This window comes from Lepisosteus platostomus, chromosome 8 (assembly GCF_059453375.1).
Source record: "Lepisosteus platostomus isolate fLepPlt1 chromosome 8, fLepPlt1.hap1, whole genome shotgun sequence".
In the NCBI taxonomy this organism is placed as follows: domain Eukaryota; kingdom Metazoa; phylum Chordata; class Actinopteri; order Semionotiformes; family Lepisosteidae; genus Lepisosteus; species Lepisosteus platostomus.
The window spans coordinates 560495-580012 of record NC_142618.1 but is presented as its reverse complement, the minus strand read 5'-3'; the positions used below and the strand labels follow the sequence as shown (position 1 = coordinate 580012).

Genomic DNA, 19518 nt, shown 5'->3' with positions numbered 1-19518 from the left:
ATTATTACTGTGAAGGAGAAAGTAGAGGCAAAGGAGAAAATGAAGCAGGCATGCTTTATCACCTGAACTTTTTTTATACAGATCTGAATTTAGCAATACATGATTTAAGTCTAGTATTAAATGATTAAATTAAATATTTTAGAATTTAGGTTAAAACTAATTTTCCTCTAAGCACTAGGACAAGTAGTGTCTTACTATTGGTATACTAGTATACAGTAGTATACTAAACCTGTGCTTCTGTGCCCTGCGATCCTTGTCTACTGTGGATTCAGTGTGGTCTTAAAAACTGAGAATGATTTGACATTACAGCCTGAATACAAACATCACACGAAAAATATTGACATAAAAATGCTCCAGATATTTGCCCTGCTAGGTTTAATACTTACATAGAATATAATGTCTTTTAGTTATCTGTGTTTTGCTGTTTCAAGGGATCTCAACCTCAACCCTAGCCCTCCACTTATTTTTTTAAAGCTTTTTACAATTGTTCTCTGCCTTCTTAGCATTTTGTGTGTTTCTTGTAAGTTTCTTCTCTTGAAGAGGAATTATGGTCCAAGTAATTAAGAGGATAGACAGTTGAAACATGTAAGAATACATGTAAGCTCTTTTTCTAACTTGCAGGTTGTTAAACTCATGAAGTTCCACTTTCCTAATGGTAATTAGCTGTACCTTAACTAGATTTTAAACACATTTTTGGCATTAAAAAAGGAAAATGGAGAATCACAGCTCCTTCTTCAGATCTGCGGTATGAAAATGTATTCAGTGTGTTATGGCTTCTTTGCAGTTGCCTCCTAGATATCCTAGGAGTGAGCAGTTACAGTAATTATATTACACTCATTTCTACAACAAAATTATAATCTGCAATAGTAATTGTAAAAAATTGTGTTTGATAATATATATTAATAGAAATACAACCAAGATAAAAAGCTTTGCATACATTAAGAGAGGAGAGACATGTTGAATTATACGCTATGTATGATTTACAAACCATGATTCATGTTGATGCTAACCAGGTGTGATATTAATTAAAATTCAGTAAATTACATTTTTGTTTTTATGTGACTATACAGTGTTTTATACTGAGTGTCTTATATGTCGTCCCTCATATATATAGGTGTGTATCTCAATACCCTGGTGCTGTTATTGTTAGTACATACTTGACTTGAAGAAGCAAAGATTTGAGTAGGCATGAAGGATATATGACTTTTCCACTATGGTTTGTGGATGGAGTACAAGCTCAAGGCCATTGGGGAAAAACAATGATTGTGTGCTATCTGTGGATTAGTCTTGGTTTGCTTCCTGTGGACATACAGTACTTAACTGAAGACTGACTGTCACGTTTTCTTGCATTCTCTTGCAACAGCTGTCAGTAATGTTGGGATTTCTGCTGTTTCCGAGCTAATACCAAGCTTTCTTGTTTTATAAGCATGTTAAATTTTGAAGCCTTGCGGCACTTCCATTAACATGTATAAACAAAACATGCAACATGTTCACAGACATTTGTGCTGAACTACAGTTTCTCCTTTGATTATTGACTTGCGGATGTCCTTTCAAATTAAATTTTGGTTCAAATAGGTTAATGACTGAAAGACGTTAATTTTGGCATCTGTAACTTACACAGCTAGAAGAACTGCACAAGCAGGTCAGGTCACTGCCGGGTTTCAGATCTTTTGGTTTTCTCAGGTTCGTGAAATGCATCTGCGGTTTTCAAAATACCGGCAGGCAGGCTGTAACGAAGGGAGTCAGGGAAGCTGAGTGCGCTGCAGCCAAGCGTCTTGTTTTGTTTTTGTTATGTTTTTTTTGTTAGTAGCTTTTTTGTAATCTTAGAGGTGAAAGATCAGCTTCAAGCTGGGGAAGTTGCCAGGCCAGGCTGAGAGGCAGGAATGATATTTTATTAATTTGGCGCTGAGATTCTGAATTCTGAAATCCTGACAAACTCTGTGACAGGTGAAATTCCTTTCCGTGAACTCTAACCGGCAAGGGGCCTGCTAATTCCTCCTGTGTTGCGAGATGGACAATAGGAGGGCTTCTTTCTAATCATCCCTCAAAGGACCCCCTGGCTGCCCTGGAGTCTGGGGCTGATTGAATAACTCCTGGGCCTTTTCCCCTAGGCCTCCATCAGCAGGTGTCCAGAGGAAAGCAATCTCCTGCAGACTGGCACTGAAGTGAGCTTTAAACTACTATTTTCAGGTCTCCAGAGGAGCTCGTGCACACTAAAAGATAGATGGAGTGCAGATATTTTATGAGAAGCTGTCAGGAGAAGAGTGGAGTAAATGTTTCAGCACCCGAGCAAAGTCGCAGCTGAATTTATCCAATGTATTTCGGACACATTCTCCCTTTTTTCTCCCTACCTTGAAAAAAAATCCAGCTTCTTCAAATCCCTAATTTTATCATCTTCTCTTTTTTCACTTTTCACTTGCAAGTCCTTTTGATTAAGTAAAGACTGTAGACAAATCAGCACCATCAGCACTGAAATATTTATACAGACAGAATGAAAAATTGGATTCATTTTCTGGCCTGTTGATGACCAGGCTGTATAAACTAACTTTATAAAACATTGTGTTGAATCTCTGATGCAATGTGTGTAGGGGGCAGAGGGTGGTGTCAGGGGAATTCATTGAGTTTAGGAACAGCTGTTGAAGTTAAGTGTGGATACTTAAAAGAGCCTCAGCACCCTTATCACAAAAAAGGCATTGGTCCTTTAAAGGTTTTATACTGTATATCATAGATGTATATGGTAGCCTAATAGCTTAAAACATTTTTAGAGTAATCACTACTGGTTATACTGAGCCCTTTCCTTAATGGAATTTTGCTCTGGCAGATTATCAGATAATGGGGTTAGTAGCAGTGTTTGTATGAAAGCTGAAAGCAATGGCTGTTGCCTCATTACTCAGTGATTAACTGGAGCCTCAATTTCTAAAGGTTTATTTTTGGATTTGCAGCTATTTGAATGTGCCGTTTCAGGTTACTTTTATTTCAAAATTAAGAATAGAAAATATTGCAATCTTACTTTTTTCTTTCAAGAATGCCACCTTGAACTCAAATCTTTCTATTGCCTACATGTGGAATAGAACCAAGCAGAGCTCAACACCATGTTGAAATGTAAAAGGAGGAAAAGATCTACACTTTCTTCTACTTAATTTTTGTTTCTTTTTCCTTTAAGGGTAGAATTAACCTCCTTGCAGTTCTCACACTGGTTCAGCTCCCCACTCTTACATTTGGGGTGCAAAAAAAATATTATTCACTCTTTATGTAGTAAGGATTAAAATAGAATTAAATCATGGCAGTATTTTTTATATTTCAGTTGTGCTTAATAATTGTATTAAAACTGCACTAAAACCAGGTTATCTGCAGTGAAAAGAACTGTTTTTCTTGGAAAAGAAATCACCATCTATATCCATTGTGATCTCAGCATGTTATTCAATTTTGTGAATGAGGCGGGAGGTGGCAAAAGTACAGCAGAGACAGAGATTCAAATTCCCGGTGTTACAATGCTGTTGTGCCCCCACTAAAACAATTTTAACTTGATAAAGAGGCATTTGTTTCCTAGAATTTCTTTTATTTCCTATTTCCAACAACGGCCTACATTGCCGATATGAAGTTAAATAATAACCATGCCAACACAGGGCGCAGGACAAGCATTGCTACTACTAAATAATCACAGAGGTGGGGCAGTTTCTGCCTCATAATATGGTGTGTTTAATTCATTGCATCAGCTGTTGGGTTGAGTCCGTGTTGGGGAGCATTTCGCTTTGAAAGCAGAAAGGACACAGCTTCAGCTCAGCTGGTGGCCTGCCATTCCTGGACTGGCCTTCTGATACGATCAGAACGCTCATTTGTGTACCTTTTCTGAATTAGCTAGGTCCCCTGAAGCTTTTTCGGATGGCTTTGAACATCACAGTCACTACAGACTGCAGGCTTTTTTATCCTTGATGTTGACTTCATTCAGCCAAATTCCATTTATTTGGTGAAGTGCAGTAACAGCTTAGTTTCTGAGATTCTGTTTTTTATAGTATTGTTTTTTTCTGTTAAAGTAAATGTAGTATATCCTTATACACAGACATCAGGCAGCTGAAACAAGATAGAGTTTTGGATTATTAAGATCAAGAATCATACACATATAAAATAGTCTGCTTCTCTTCCCTGTTTAATTTTTCTACGACATTTGATCATAATTCAGAGAGGGTTCTTTCCAAATTAATGCTTCCCTGACATGACCTGAGTGGTAGTCTGCCAGCAAAGCGATTTTATTAAACAAAATGATGAATTGAAACGCAGGTTGCATTGAAGTGAAAAAAGACATTATCTGCAGCACTCTTATTTTTTTGCAGAATGTGCTAAAAAGTAGAAAATATGCTCATCGAATGTATCTCTGAGAGTTAAAGGCTTCCAAATCTGCTCCTTGCACCTTGATTTAATTGAGGGAAGAACTTCTTAAAACCTATAAACCTTATTTATAATTGCAATAAAATGATTAGAACTAATCAACACCAATTTATTCTTCCTCACATGGCTATTTGTTTTATTTTGCTTTGTTTTGTCACTCTCCCCTGGTGACACTTATTATATTGTTTAATTAAGCCATTTATTGACACATAATGCTTAAAGAAATATACATGTATTGCTTTCTGAACGGCAGTGATAATGGGGAGCCAGTTTATAAACACCATATCTGTCACTTGACTCTTAGTATCTCAGCTCTTCGTGTTTTTCAGGACTGGATGAGGGAAAGAGGAGCATGCTTATTTTCATATTATCTTGTATGTCCGTTTCCACTTCTCCTGAAAAAGAGGAAGGCTCCAATTAGTTGAACTGGTGTCACCTCTGTATCTTAGGTTTCATTTCAAATTTTCTTTATCATTATTTTACCATATCCTTGGTTAACTTGTCTTTTGAATTCATGTCATCTTCTTCCATGCTGTCATGCTGGGCTTGCAAATAATTAACTCTCCTGTAGAAGTATAGTGTAGCCTCTATGTTTTTCTCAGTTTGCCTTTAAAATAATCTGTCTTCCATTGAGCATGATTAACATAGCACTGTCTGTTTTTGAGCCGTCTGTTTCTCATATTCCCTGTTTGGATTCATATAATTTCTTTTCTCTCTGTTAATCATTTGAAATTAGTCAGACAAAACTGTTGGCTTCATCATGTCATGTCATTGCTCCCCAGCGATCTGGAAGACTAAACATTTTCATTGTAACAGTTCTGGGCTGTTTGTTATTATTTCATGTTTTAAAATTCATGGAGTTCTGGGTAAACTGGGTTTACTTGGGTGCTTAAACTGCATCCTCTTCAGTTATGGTAAGTTAGTATCTAACTAACCACTTTTACCAAAGGTTCTTCAATAGGCTGTCTCTGTTCAGGCTTAAGATCATTTGTCAGCTAATAAGCTATAGGAACCATTTCATCCTGGGTCCAGATCAATGCACAGTAAAAACACAGCTCATGTTAGGGTTACTAATGATTTACTGACAATTGCTGACTATTTTTTTTTTTGTCCAGCTGGACCTCAGTGCTGGCTTTGATACTGCTGTTCATAACATTCTAATGAATGCATTGGAGAGGGTTGTAGTATTACAAGAACTACCTATTTCTGTTGGTTTAAATGTAATTGTAAATGTACTTTAAACGTATAGTCAATTGTGAAACATTTAGCATGATTCCTCCCCAATAGCGTTGGTCCCACGGGTCTCTTTTCTCAGTCCTCCTCCCTTTTTATACCTATATGTTTAAATTAGGCCAGAACCTTCTTGGGCATTGGTCAGTTTTCTTTTCTGTGCTGATTGCATCCTAATTTGACATTAACCCACACTATCTGCCTTGTCACTGGTCAGTTACAAAGCAGATGTTTTGCTTGCTGAATTCTGACAAGACCAAAATTATGCCAGTTTTATAACAATCAACTCCACAACTATGTCAGCTTTCGTTTGATTATCGTTGGCATTGGAATCAGCCCCAAGTCCCAGTCCCAGGCTAGTGATCTTGTAATAGCCGTCGATCCAAATTCTACATTTCAAGCTCAGGTTCATAAAGTTATGAAGGAGTGTTTTCTCATCTTTATAGCATCGCTGGTATTATAACGCTGCTAGTACCAGTTCCTGTCTCTCCCAATCTGTAGCAGCAGAGCTAGTGAATGCATTTGGTGTTTTTTTTTTGGTCAGGCTTCACTGTAATGTGATGCTTAGTAGTATTATTATTAATGTTGTTGACATGATGATCTGATGATCTTAGACCAAAATACATGAGCATATTTCCATTTTACAGTAATTTCCTTGCATTGGCTCCCTGTAAATTTTGGAATAAAATAAAACTGCTGTTCACCTTTAAGGGCTTGGATACTTTTGGCTCCTGACTGTATTAGAGAACTGTTATCTCTCTATATACCTACACATTTCCACTTGTTGGATGCTGGCCTTCTTTCTTTTTCAAAGAAATGAGAGACTTTTCTCCCCAAAGTTTTGTCCGAGGTTTTGGAACAATCTCCCAGCCTACAAACAGATTTTGCAAGTCAGTCAGTATTTTTAAATCCTGACTTGAAAATTGTTTTAATATCTAAGATTTTAGTATGTACCTTAAAATAATGCATGCTGAACAAAGCTATATAAAAAAGATGACGATGATGCTTACTCTTAAATAACAATGTTAAGAACTTAACAAACATGAGGTGCAATGAGCTTATTTGAGTAGTAGCAGCTTTTTGATCAGAGGATCTCATCCAACTGTTTCTTGAAAGAAGCCAATAACATAGCTGGGTAGATTGTTCCTGACTCCTTTTCTCATTGACAATAATTTTTCTGATCATGAGTCTTCCCATTCACACTTACCCCAGTCAACTCTCACAGGGGCACCGCTTCCTCATGCGGTCTCCAGTAGTATATATATATTTCACTTCCAATCAGGCATAAGGTAGTAAAGGTGTTGTTCCATGTTAAATCAAGACATTGTTTGCCTGGCATTCTCTGCTCTGTCAATATGATAAAGAATGATCTGATACGGAAGATAAAAGAAAAGGTCATTCTCTCACTGACATGCCCAACATGAGATAAATCCATTTTGGGTGGCTTTCCTGGGCAAAAGATGCTAAATTACAATCTGTCTACAGTTATTTCAGACCACAGGCCATGTGTTGCACAATTGCAGTTTTATTTAATCAACCAGTTGCTTTAATGGGCTGGCTTGCAAAATAACAGTTGCCGTTTCCCATTGTGGAAGAGTTAACATCTTTTGAAATGCTTAACAGTTCATACAGTAGTTTCTCATTTCATCTCTCCTGTTGTTTGACAATGCAGTTGCAAGTGATAACAGGCCTGAGTTCAAATGATAATATAAACAACAAATAAGGGAGCTCCACAGGAACTCTTTAAAATTATTTACAGCAGTAAACAAATATACTGTAAATATTTCTGCAGAATTCTTTCAAGGAAGGCAAGCAACATAAAAGAGACATTCTGTCAAATGCTTTTGTTAGAAAGGAATAATGTTTTGCATCTCAGGTAAAGTAAAATTAGACAAGATGACAGGCAAACAATTGCAACCCTCTTAGGATCTTATTGCTGTAACCATTCACATTATCTAGAGGGATCCCTGACAAACTCTTCGACAAAGTCTTTTGAGTTTATTTTGTTTTCCATTTTACATGGAAATGAATATAAGATACATTGTCAAATTTAGCTTGGTTCAATATTTGTACACAAACATTTAAGTCTACAGTTATGCATTATATTTTCTACTGAGCTCTTGAAAAAATTATAAAAGATGCCATGCTGGTAAATATCGAGTACATTGAATACATAATTATAACAAGTAAAGTTTGGACTGTCTAAACAATACATTGTACTTGTTTCTAAGTTGTGCTTTTCAGAGCTTTTCCACTTTCTTATCCAGTTTTCACTTTCTCTCCAAAGTCCGCAGGTGAATCTGTGCTGTTAATATATCAGTTATTGCCAACTTCCCTTAGGAATTAATCATGTAATTTGTTTTGAAAGAATGTTTAGCAAAATATTCAATTCACTTGGATGTTTTGAACAGCGTACATGGAAGTTGTAGTTGAGGGTGAAATCATAAGCTCATTTTCAACAGTGATACACTGTTGAAATGGTGAAGGTCATTGTGGAAAAGGTGATTCCTGTATCTCGAATCTGTTTGTTGTCCTCCAGACGAATTATTCCCCCAACAGTAACAAGCAAATTATTTAAAACACAAAAGAAATAAGAGTAGCTTTGACTCAAAGATATAAGAAGTGGTTTATACTAAAAATCCACACTGGTTTGGGATTTAGTTTCATGTAATAGAATATTAACAATGAACAACGTATAAGTAGCTGAGGCTGCCATTTTGTCATTTGTAATACTTTGGACAAGTGAGTGCCTTTGGGTCTTCATTATTCATATATCTGGCACTGAAGTCCTACAGTTTAAAATATTTAAAAATAACATCTATCTGTCTGTAGAGGTTAAGACATCTGTAAGTGTTATTTTATATTTAATACATTAATATCTTCACGAAAGTCTGACCTGTTGTTGTTATTGTTTTCCACATGATGGGGCTTGTATTTCATTGTGACACTTATCAGTGTCAGGTATTTGTGATGTGATCTCGGTCTGAGATCCTTGCATGTCCAAGGTTTTGGGCTTCATCCAGACATCAGGTCTTGTCCTGTGGTGGGTGGTCTATCTGTTGAAATATTTGGAATGGACAGCTGTCTAGGTGTGGCATTGCATAGCTCTGAAGCCAGAGGTGCCCCAGAGTTTACCTGATCCAGTCCTGACGGCACTGCTTTCAGAAGCACGGTGAACTCCGCCTCATACTGTAAATAAGTACCTTCCTCTAAATATTTTAAAATGAAATAAGAAAAACACATTTGCAATAGCTTTCGGCTCTTTGGAGGTGCACTGAGAGCCTCTGGGCCTTTTAAAGAGGCCCTGGAGGTTCATGTGTCCTGTGAGTGTCAATGAAGACAATATTCAGTTATAGCTACAGTATGTATCAACCTGGTTAAGGTCAGAGAGCTCTCAACAAATTGGTCCTTGGCCTCCACAAGTTAGGAGATGACTATAAAGCTGAATCTACCACTTTTCACTGTACTGTTCATTACTCAGAAATATAAGGCTGCAGTACATGTCAAGTGACAACCCAGAAGAGTATGTAAAGTATCTTTCTTCTGTATCACTGTATCAATCTTCTGTATCACTGTTGTACCGTCTTCTGTGTTGATAATGTCTGTCTTCCTTGTATTGGACTGTGCAATAAAATGAATTTGCCCCAGAGGATAATAAAGCTTGAATTGAATTGAAATTAGGCTGCAAGACAAGTTGTTCAGGAGATAAATCCCAAAGGCAACACTTGGAGATCGCCAATCAAAACTGGCATTATCTAAAGGTCTGCTTATTGCTGCTTAAAAAGCAAAATTCAAGCATGGCCCTGGCCTTCCACACGAGCATTTTTAACATAGTAATCGTTTTCAACATAAGGCCAAATACTGTCTATACTCTGCAAACATCTACAGAAGCTTGGCCTATCATCAGGTCTGAGGGACCAAGGTGGCATGCAATCACCAGAAATGCTTAGAGAGACAAACTGTAATGTGGAAAATATGAATGTCTTCGTGAGAGAAAGAGAGGCTCTGCATCCTAGAGCACTCAGCTGTCTATGAGACGGTGCCTGGACGCAGTACTGGAGCCTTTTTGGTTTGGGATGGTTTGGGAAGACAGTCTTGAGTAATCTAGTTCACTCCAAGACCAGACAGCAGAAAAGAATTGCTGTTGCAGTTGCATCTTCTGGTATTGCTTCAGCATTGCTAGCAGGTGGTCACAGAGCTCATTCTGCCCTCTGACTCTCTCTAAATATTGCTCATACTCACACACCACTGTGCAACATCAGCAAAGGAATGATACAAGGCAAGGTGCTGCAGCAATGTTTTTGCCCGGTCTGGGATGATTGAAATATTTCAGGCTTGCTTTGGAATCTCTAGACAATGCACCGAGGGGCTCAGCATCAAAACCTCAAACCTCTAGCATTTAATCAGAACATTGAGTCTCACTAAAGCCAGGAGTGTCTAAAGTGTCTGTTCCAGCTTCTCCAACCTAAGGATGGAAGCTGCTAGGCAAATGGCATTTGCAGAAGGTTTTTGTAATCATGTGTCTACAGTTGATGAGCTAAAGACCATGGTCTTCATAACAATGGCATATTAATTTAAAAAATGTCAATTATCAGACAATTCGACAGCTCACTGAGATCGAACATTCACATAAAATCTGTGGAGAGTTCGGTTGATGTGAACCAGGCTGTGCAGTATCCTGTGTGTTCTTGAGTGCCTTTATTTTCTGCAGAAAAACAAAATGGGTAGCAATGAGCTAGAAGAGCCTCCTCGTGACAAGGACTCGGATGTTTAAGTGGACCCTGTCATGCCTGGGTGAGCAGGAGCTGGTGTTCTGCACACACCCCAGATGATCCACACATCCCACGTCCAACAAATTTAAAATATGGATACGGTTTTGGTCACCGTGTGGTAAAAAAGATAGAGCTGGAATCTTTCCAAAGAAGACCGTCCAGACCCATTCCACAGATTAAGGGAATGTGCAACACGTACCGAAACACTGCAAGAAGTGAATTGATTTGGTCTTAAAGAACAACAGGAGACCTGATACAAGTATTCAAAGCCTTCAAAAGGATTTACTGAGCCAACACAGTTGACGTCTCCAAAGTGAGCAAGGAGACATGAACCAGAGGACATAAGTGGAAATTACTGAGGGCAGTAGGCACTTCTTTACCCAGAGGGTTGTGGGAGTATGGAATAGGCAATCCAACTTATTGATTATTGGATTGTTAACAACTAGTTGAGTCAGATTGGCAGAATGTCTTCCTCTTTCATATCTTTGGTTTTAGGTTGTTTGCCAATTTACTGAAAGGTAGTTTTGAAGGTGAAATTTAAGTCCACTAGAAGGATGTGTAGGACTGGATGCCGATTGCTTTGTTCAGATGAACAGCAGGAGTACATTATGCAAAGTTAACATGACCCCTGAACATTTACCCACAGCTGAGCGAAAAAGTCTGCGTAGAAAATATCTATTGATGGCTTTTGTTTTGTTAAATCTTTTTTTTTTTAACTTCAAATACATGAAAACAATACTGATGAATGCATTGCAACAGTAAATGCAGAGAAACAAAATGATTCTCTAAACAGGTTTTGATAGAAAGGGAAGAATAAAAAGGTGTAGACTGATAAAATAAAAATCAAGGATTAAAATGACAGGGTCTCCGACTCTGCCTTTGGGGTCATTTTTCTGGATAATGGGGAGGCTGGTCCTTTCCTGTAGGGAAATAAACAAAAGCTAGAATTTGCCCCTGCCTGGTTAAGCCACTGCACCCTGCTGAGCCAGGGCCAGGCCTTGACGAGCCAGGCTGTGGGCGAATGTGCAGCTGCTCTTGCCTTGTCTGTCCCAGCAGGCACCTTTATTAGACGGAACTTCTTAGGAAAGTCTTTTGGCTGGGAAGTGCAGAAGTGCCGGAAGGCGTGAGGCAGAAATTTTAAAATACTGCTGGCATTGTATCCATGTCCATCTGATTCAAAACTGATCTCCAAAGAAAATATGCTTAACTTCATCAATTTTAGTTAGTTTAGGTAGTGCTTTTTTCTCCTTCCTTTGTGTCTCAAAGGTTATTTGTTGCGGGTTTTTTTAGCAATGGTGAGCATGGTATGGTGCCTTTATATGTAAAATAATGTGTGTACTTCCTGGCTCTCATAAAGATGTCGGGGAATGAGATGAAATATGTCAAGAAGATCCATTATTTTTAGCAATAGTTTTTTTCATGCAATTAGAAACCACTTTCATGGCAAACACAGAGCAAGGGTTGAGGAAAGGAAGGCAGTGCAGCAGCATTGGGAGTGAATGACACAAAGTTATTTGGATGCTGGTAACTCAATCATCCCTCAGTTGCACTGCCTGTGCAGCAGTGAAGGACATCTGATTATTAAAACCATTAAAGAGCTGGGGCTTAAGTGCAGCTTGTGAAGGACACAAAAGGGTGCATAGTGGAAACCACTTTACAAGACTGCCGGGTAAATGTATCTTTTAACAGAAGCTTTCAATACACTAAGGCCCATATTTTTTTTTACTTCACATTGAAACAACCTCAATAAATGCATCATCCAATTAGTTGTACTTCCTTCAAAACATCACCCAGTTAACACGCTTATCAGGGTAGCCTTATTAAAAAGGACCAAATCGTCAATGTGACTTATCTTAAAATCTGTTTTTGTCATGTAGAATGTCAGTTACATTTAGATTTTAATTTGTGTTGCAATCACATAACCCATCAGGAGTTTCTTTTTAGGTGGTAATATTAGCGATAAATTCCTGGTGATATATATTTTGCATAGACCTCCTGTATAGAGGCACACTTTTGTTTTTTCCTTTTTTATGGAAGACCCAAGACCTCTGCTTCCCTATGGATTTAGAATCAAAACAAAATACCCACGTCCCACTCAATTGTTTTTGCTCCGCTTTTCCCTTAAGCCAGTTTGGAATTGTTTTATCTGGCCTAAGTGGCATTTTTTTCCTAGGCTTAAGCCCAAGGCTTTCTTTTATTTTCAAAAACAACCATCAAGCCAAATTCCTTCGTTACAATACCCAGAACATACCTGTTGTTTCAGTTTTCTTTAATTTGCCCACTTCAGGAAGCCTGTGGGGAAATGCTACCCCTTGTATGGTGTGTCCATTGGACTCCCAGCAGTCACACATCAAAAGAGATGGTCAGTTTCCAAGGAGACAGAGCCAGCTGTAGCAAAACAAAAGGCGAGAAGGCAATGTCTCATTCCATTTTGATAACTGTTGAGTATGTGGACTGCTTTCTGCCTTTTTTTTCTTTCCCCCTTCAGCCAAACTGGACAACGGTTCCCTTGGCACTTTTCCAAATCAGGAAGGAATTACACCCCCAGTAGAAAAGCAAGCAGTCTGAATCTCTCCCAGGGTGCTCATTTAAAAAATGACTTTGAGTTGAGTCAATATTGGCTAAGCTTCAAACATCATAACCTCTGAAACCAAAATCAGCTCTGTTATTCCTTTGGAATACTTTGGTAGGTCTCACTATGTATACCTAAATATTGTATAGGATGTGTAATCAAAAACAAGCCCTGCATCCAGTTTTCTTTGATTTGCTTTGAACAGTTTCTTGACAGCCTTGTCAAGGACTGTTAGACGAACAGAAGCATGTGAAGAACAATAGTAAAATACACCACCTGGTTGTTCTCCAGAGCAATTCACACCCTGAAACAAAAATTGTAAAACATTGAAAAAGAAAAATTGTGGCAAATAACACAATGTCGGATAACAGTTCTCATACCTACTGCTGTGTAGGGAAAAAGGTAAAAATAAGAAAAGGCAGAACTTTAAACAAAGACAACGAAAATGGGATAAAAGATTCCAAAAATAATAAAACTTAAAACAAAAAAGGAAAAATATGGGAAAACAGCAGAAGACTGGTTGACTATAGTTTTCAGCATAGATAGGCACTGCGTAATTATAATTAAGTGGTTCGAGTGGATGTGTATTTATGCTTTATTTGCAATCAAACAATCATCACGCTTTTCCTTGGGATGATGGCAGTACATGTTAATTAAAATCTTGACTGATGACTCTGAATAAATTTTGAGATATACAGCCCTGTGCACAGAATGCAAAGCAGTTCAGAATCTGTTAATGAGAAGTGATTTCTTTGTAAAAAAAGCTAGACCTCTGTATAGTCGTTGTTGACTTTGGACTACAGGAGCATATTGCTGTGTTTCACACAATGTTGATAGCTTTGGAAAGTACCTGTATAGTATGTTTACTACCATGATTTCAGAACAAAACAAACATCTCACCATGTTTTAACTTTGACACACATATGTGACAACATGAATTTTGGGTAACACTCCACAATGTTTATCTACCTTATAAGGCTCTTAGGAACAATCGGCAATCTGTGTTGCCTTTTCCAGTATTATTGCCCCACAGAGCTTCCAAACTACACTAAAAAATGCATCCTGAAATTAAGTGTCTTTGTAACTTTTGTTGCCTAGTATGTTATGTTTTTAATTTGTGTGACATCTACATTACAAAATGTGTCATTTTAGTCGAAAAAGTTTAAAGCTTTTTGCTTCGCTTACCACTTCAATAACTTTAGGATAAATTGATTTATCATGAATAGCATCCATATCCATTAACCTAGCTTATTTTAATAATTTATGGTTTGTTATACCTTTCCCAAAAGAAAAATGTCCAACACACTGATTTTAGCAAGCAAATAAATTGAACATTCTCTTGGAAAAGTGAGATATATTGAATAATGTTAATTAAACCCAGAATTTCTTTTTGAATGTTAATATTTTAGTGCTTTAAAGAGTTATAGGTGAAATAATTGAATTTTTTATGTATACAGTATCCTAGAAATGCATCATGTTTTGTGTACACTGAGTGCAACCCCTAGTTATCACTTAAACATCTTTACTAGAAAATGACAACTTTGATCATCAAAGCCTCTCATCCCAAAAAGTCATTCTGCCATGTGATGTATGTATTCACCCCATTGAAGAAGGACTCCAGAGGTATAGTTAAAAATTCTCATTAAAGGTTACACTATTGGATTTTTGGACAGTCAATAAAGCTTCAATAATTTTGGCTCTAACTCACTTTTCCGTTAAGTGCTTCCACCTGTTTAATAGCAGATGTAATCTCTTTAAGGGATATCCACCAAAAAGCAGCAAAGCAGCAACAACTCTGACCCGCTTTAGCTTCTTTGTTATTTTTTCTATTGTTTTTGTCAACATATTTTCGTAATTTTTATCTTTGAAATCCTTTTTTAAAAACAACTCTGAACCACATGTTGCCTTTATTATCTGTATGTGAATATATAAATAATCCTAAACAAGTCACATGAATATTTCTCTTGGATTTACACAAGTTATGTTTATGCACATGCACAAATTGCACCACTTTTTCTTCCCAGTAAGGCATTCTATACAGAATCACAATAAAAACTCAACATTCAAAGTTTAAGAGGCATGTACGTTATTTAAAATTTTAAATACTCAGCAGATAGGTTTACTGAGTCATGTTATTCTTTCAGACTGCTGTGGCTACGGTATTAGAAACACCAAAAGGAAATAAATAACCTGTGCATCAGCATGATGGCTGTAGTTTGCCGTCTGCAAGAAAATAATCTGCATACTCTGAAGGTACTTAACGGACAATGGAACAAGTAATAGTTTTATTTCATGCTGAAAAAAAAGAAGAAAGAAAACACTACGTTTTGGCCGTGGAGGCTTCTTCAGGTGTGAGAAAGACAAGGCAGTTAGCAAAGGTGATGTAGCGGGAGAACAAAGGCTGGAAGAGAGGAGGAGCGAGAGGCGGGAGCAGGGGACAGAAAGAGAGGCCAATCAAGAGGTGTGAAGTCAGAATAGGTGTAGAGAGGTGTGAAATGAAACCACCAATGAATGGAGAAAATTTAGAAGAAAAGTAGTCTGTCGCTAGGAGAAGGGGGAAGGTGTGATCCTAGCTGCAGGATAATTTTGGTTTCTGTAGTCTTTCTTATGTACGAGTTCGGAAAACCGTCTTTGAGAACACAGACGGAGAGATTAGAGTGGTAAAAAATGTTGTCACTGTCACAATATGTCATGTTTCATTGCAAACTTACTTTGGCTCTTTGGTTGTTATTAAGGTTCACATTTGCTCTGATTTGGTTTAATCGTTATGTTCACGGACAATGCTGAGTCAGCGAGTTGGGTGTAGGAAAGTAGGGTGATGATGGTCTTGCTAAGGTCAGCTTTTTTCACCAGCCTAAGTTCAATACAGCATATGTGGAACCAGATTTGCAATGCTATCAGCAGGACCCAGCCTTCACCCCTTGGCTGTAGCAAGAAAAGTGATAGGACACTCCACAGCAGTCTGCTCAGAGGCTGTTCAAGCCACACATCATCACTGCCAGATCTGTTAATGCCAGTGGAGTTTATAGCTAAGGCTTATGTTCTAATGTTGTCACTGTCACAGTATGTCACGTTTCATTGCAAACTTACTTTGGCTCTTTGGTTGTTACTAAGGTTCACATTTGCTCTGATTTGGTTTAATCGTTATGTTTAAACCATTTATTATGATCACTTAAACCTGAGTCTTACAGTATATACTGCTGTGCAAAGACGTGGTCTGTGAAGGTCTCGCACATTCTCGGAAGGCATATTTATCACTCAGCTAAGGTGATGTCGTCCCAGAAACCAGCCTCTCAGATGTGAAGGAGAGTTTATCGTATTGGTTCATCTCTTCATAAAGGGCAAGGGTGGGCTGTGAAATGTGGATAAGTATCTAAAAAGAGCTACATGAAATTCATATTTGTGCTCAACCAGATGGTAGATTTAAAGTGCAAAGATCACCTTAAAACGTTGTTTTCCCCAATTGCTAAAGAACATATACCAAAAATATTATAATAATTCCCAAAATGCCTAAGTTATTCCCTTTCACTCTTAATACTCTAAATCATGCGGATTTGATGGTTGGATAGATATAACATTTACCATCCTATACCCGTTTCCGGTAAAGCACTACGAACTTTACGAGGTAAATTACTGCCTTCTTGTTTTGCCCTATAGAACATTTAGAGAATACAAAGCTGACATTTCATGAACAATTTTATTATCTGTTGTATATAGATGTCTTAGAATATAATAAATGATCTCAATTGTGAAGCTTCCAGAGGAAGTTATTTTGCTTTTAAACAATATACATGTCAGGATAAGTGATGTGTAGAAAGTTTGGCAAATCTAGGTAAATTCTAGGTAATTTACATGAGAAAATACACACATATATTTACATATTAATGTATGTATACATATTATGTATTTTTGTATGCATATATACTGTATGTACTTATGTGTATGCTTCTGGTTATGAGTGTGCTGGTGAAAGCCAAGTTTAAATTAATAAGATAAATAAATCTGAACATTTGCTTGCAACAAAACATTTCCCTGACATGAGGCTATACTCACAGTATAAGGAGTACTTTATTTCAAGATAAGAGCTGCCCTGACCTCCTCCAGACACATTATTTGGTGTTGGTTTGGATAAGTTTCATGGTTTGACTTTAGCAGCAATGAAAGCATTTTAAAAAGGTGCTTAAAGTCTTGCAGAACCAATCGACTTCTTTGTGCTGCAGTCCTAAGAACGTGAATAGCTGTCTGGAACCCACACAAAGGGCCAGAGTGCACAGCATTAAATAAGTTCATGCCAAAATGAAACATGAAAAAGAGGATAATTTTTAGTAAAACTATATCCTCAGTAAATCATCGTTTTCTTAGTGGTTTTATCAAATGAAACTTAATGCACTCCAAATTCAAATTGTGTCAGAACACCCCCAGATTCTCACAGGAAGATGTTCCTGAGCACTAAGGCTGGCAGCCCTGGGTGTCTCCCTTGAACATAAGCTCTGAGAGTGAAGCCTCTGGGAAACAAGATTTATATCCTTAGGACAACATATTGATGTTTAAGAAGACAACACAATGACATCCTGAGAATTCCTACAGCGAAGTCACAAGGCCGTAATGTCATCCGTAGGGCACTGCAGTGAGTGAAACAGGAAAACATCTGTGGGTTGACCTTTCATGAAATTCATTCTTACAATTCTGTTGGTTTTTTTTTTCTGAGGTAGATGACCCCCTTCCCACACTATATAGGAATCTGTGTTATAGCCTTTTCAGACAGCAGGGTCAGTGACCCACTCTTGCTTGTATTTAAATAGTCATTTGAAGATTTTTTTAATTTGCAATACAGCTGGAATGTTCCTGCCTGCAGTATTGTGATGCTACAATAGCTTAGAATTTTCTCTTAACAAGATCCTCGAGTCTTGATAGATGTGAATGTACTCATAAACAATACAAATTTGAAAATTGCCCCTATTTCCTATTAACTTGTGTGGGGATATAAATTCAGACTCCTCACAAATGCCAGTATGACACTGAACATAAGCAATTATTTGCAACTTTGACCTAACAATGAAAATCAATACCATGCAGAACATATCCGTTTCACTCTGTAGCACTAATACTTAAAGACATTTTATGAACCATTTGCTATTAATTCTAGGGAGATGCTGCAATATGATGTAATGTGGCAAAAGCAGACTTCTCTGTAGCAAAGAGATGACAAAGACTTGTCTTTGAAAGGGAATTTTGATGAGAGTGAATTTAATTTCAGCTAGAGCCAACTGGCTTGAACGCTACTCTATTACAGAGCTTTGAAATGAAGAAAGTGGCAAGGTACTGACTGTACCCCCCAATTGGGGTGGGGTCCCTGGCTTTCTGGAGCCATTCAGTGAAATGAGCAAAGATGGATGACCTGAAAATGGAACAAGGAGAGCTGAATAGATAATGCATCTTCTGCTTGTTGCCTACAGGTATAAAGGGACCTGAAACAATTTGTTCATGCTGTCAGACAGTATCCTTTACTGGGACCTAAGAGTGAGAGATTATGTCTGCTAGGATTGTCACTAGTGCATTAAAAATATAGGCTACTTGGATGTCTAGAGAAAGCACAGCACACCTCAGACCAAATCCAGGTCGGGTTTCAGCACTGGGAGTGCTGTAAATTGCGTGTGAATTGTGAAGAGCGTGTTGGAGAGAGGATGGGTGCCCCCAGTGGTACACGCCTGCAGAGCACTGCTGGGCCTACATGGCATTGAGCACAAGGAGACCAGGAGATGGAGCACAAATCTCTTAAATCCCTTGGATTTCCAAAATGAATACCTTCAATTTCTTTTCTCTCTTGTTGTTTGCAGCCACCTATAGTTCTCCTTTTGTGTTTTCGCTTTATTCTGTCACGCCTTTTTTCAGCCGGAGAACTTGATGGATGTGCTGTTTTTGCAGACAAACACCACCCCATAGCTTTGTACAACAGAAGGTAGCTATAGAATTGTGGCCACACATTAGAAATAAGTCCCTGAGTCAGAAAATGACCAGTGACAAACATTTAATTTTCTCCCACTCCAAATGAAGATGAGATAGCCGATCTTCAAGCCGTTATATACACCAACATACACGTGCAGAACACTCCATGCAAATCTGCATACTATTCGTGCATTGGTGGTCTGTTGAACTCATATAAATAAATGAGTATAGCATTTGTGTTGAATACTTGGCAGTAGCAGCCTAGTAGACTAGGTGCTGTGTGTGTATGATGCGATGTCAGCTCCAACATCCTCTTCTGTCTCAGCAATCCACTTTCATTTGATTTCTTCTTCAGGAAGTCACAGTTGACTGCAGAGTGGATCAGATGCCAGGCTGAATATCTTTAAATGATTCCAAAAGTCTAATTCAGTTCAAGTTCTAACTCCATACATATAGTTGGGAAAGGACCAGATACCAGTAGTGTACTATTGGTGTGGTTTACTGGACACTGCACGTCAGGCTATCAGCCAGTGCTCATTGTTATTTGTACATGAAATAACTTTGTTACATACACCTTAATAAAAGTGTGTTTTTTTTTTAAGAAACACGTGT

General features: G+C 37.9%; 1 protein-coding gene and 1 long non-coding RNA gene across 5 annotated transcripts in view; one reads left to right on the top strand and one right to left on the bottom strand.

The window, feature by feature from the left end:
* Window positions 1-19518, bottom strand: part of LOC148655473 (uncharacterized) — an 86179-nt gene that overhangs the window by 6266 nt on the left and 60395 nt on the right. Inside the window, exons 2-4 of the long non-coding RNA XR_015940676.1 lie at window positions 12640-12776; window positions 8513-10321; window positions 6824-6986 (exon numbers count right to left, since the gene is read on the bottom strand). This is a non-coding gene — a long non-coding RNA (uncharacterized LOC148655473). The remainder of the gene's footprint in view (window positions 1-6823; window positions 6987-8512; window positions 10322-12639; window positions 12777-19518) is intronic.
* znf521 (zinc finger protein 521) overlaps window positions 1-19518 on the top strand; it is a 188633-nt gene that overhangs the window by 163825 nt on the left and 5290 nt on the right. The gene's annotated exons all lie outside the window — the stretch shown is intronic.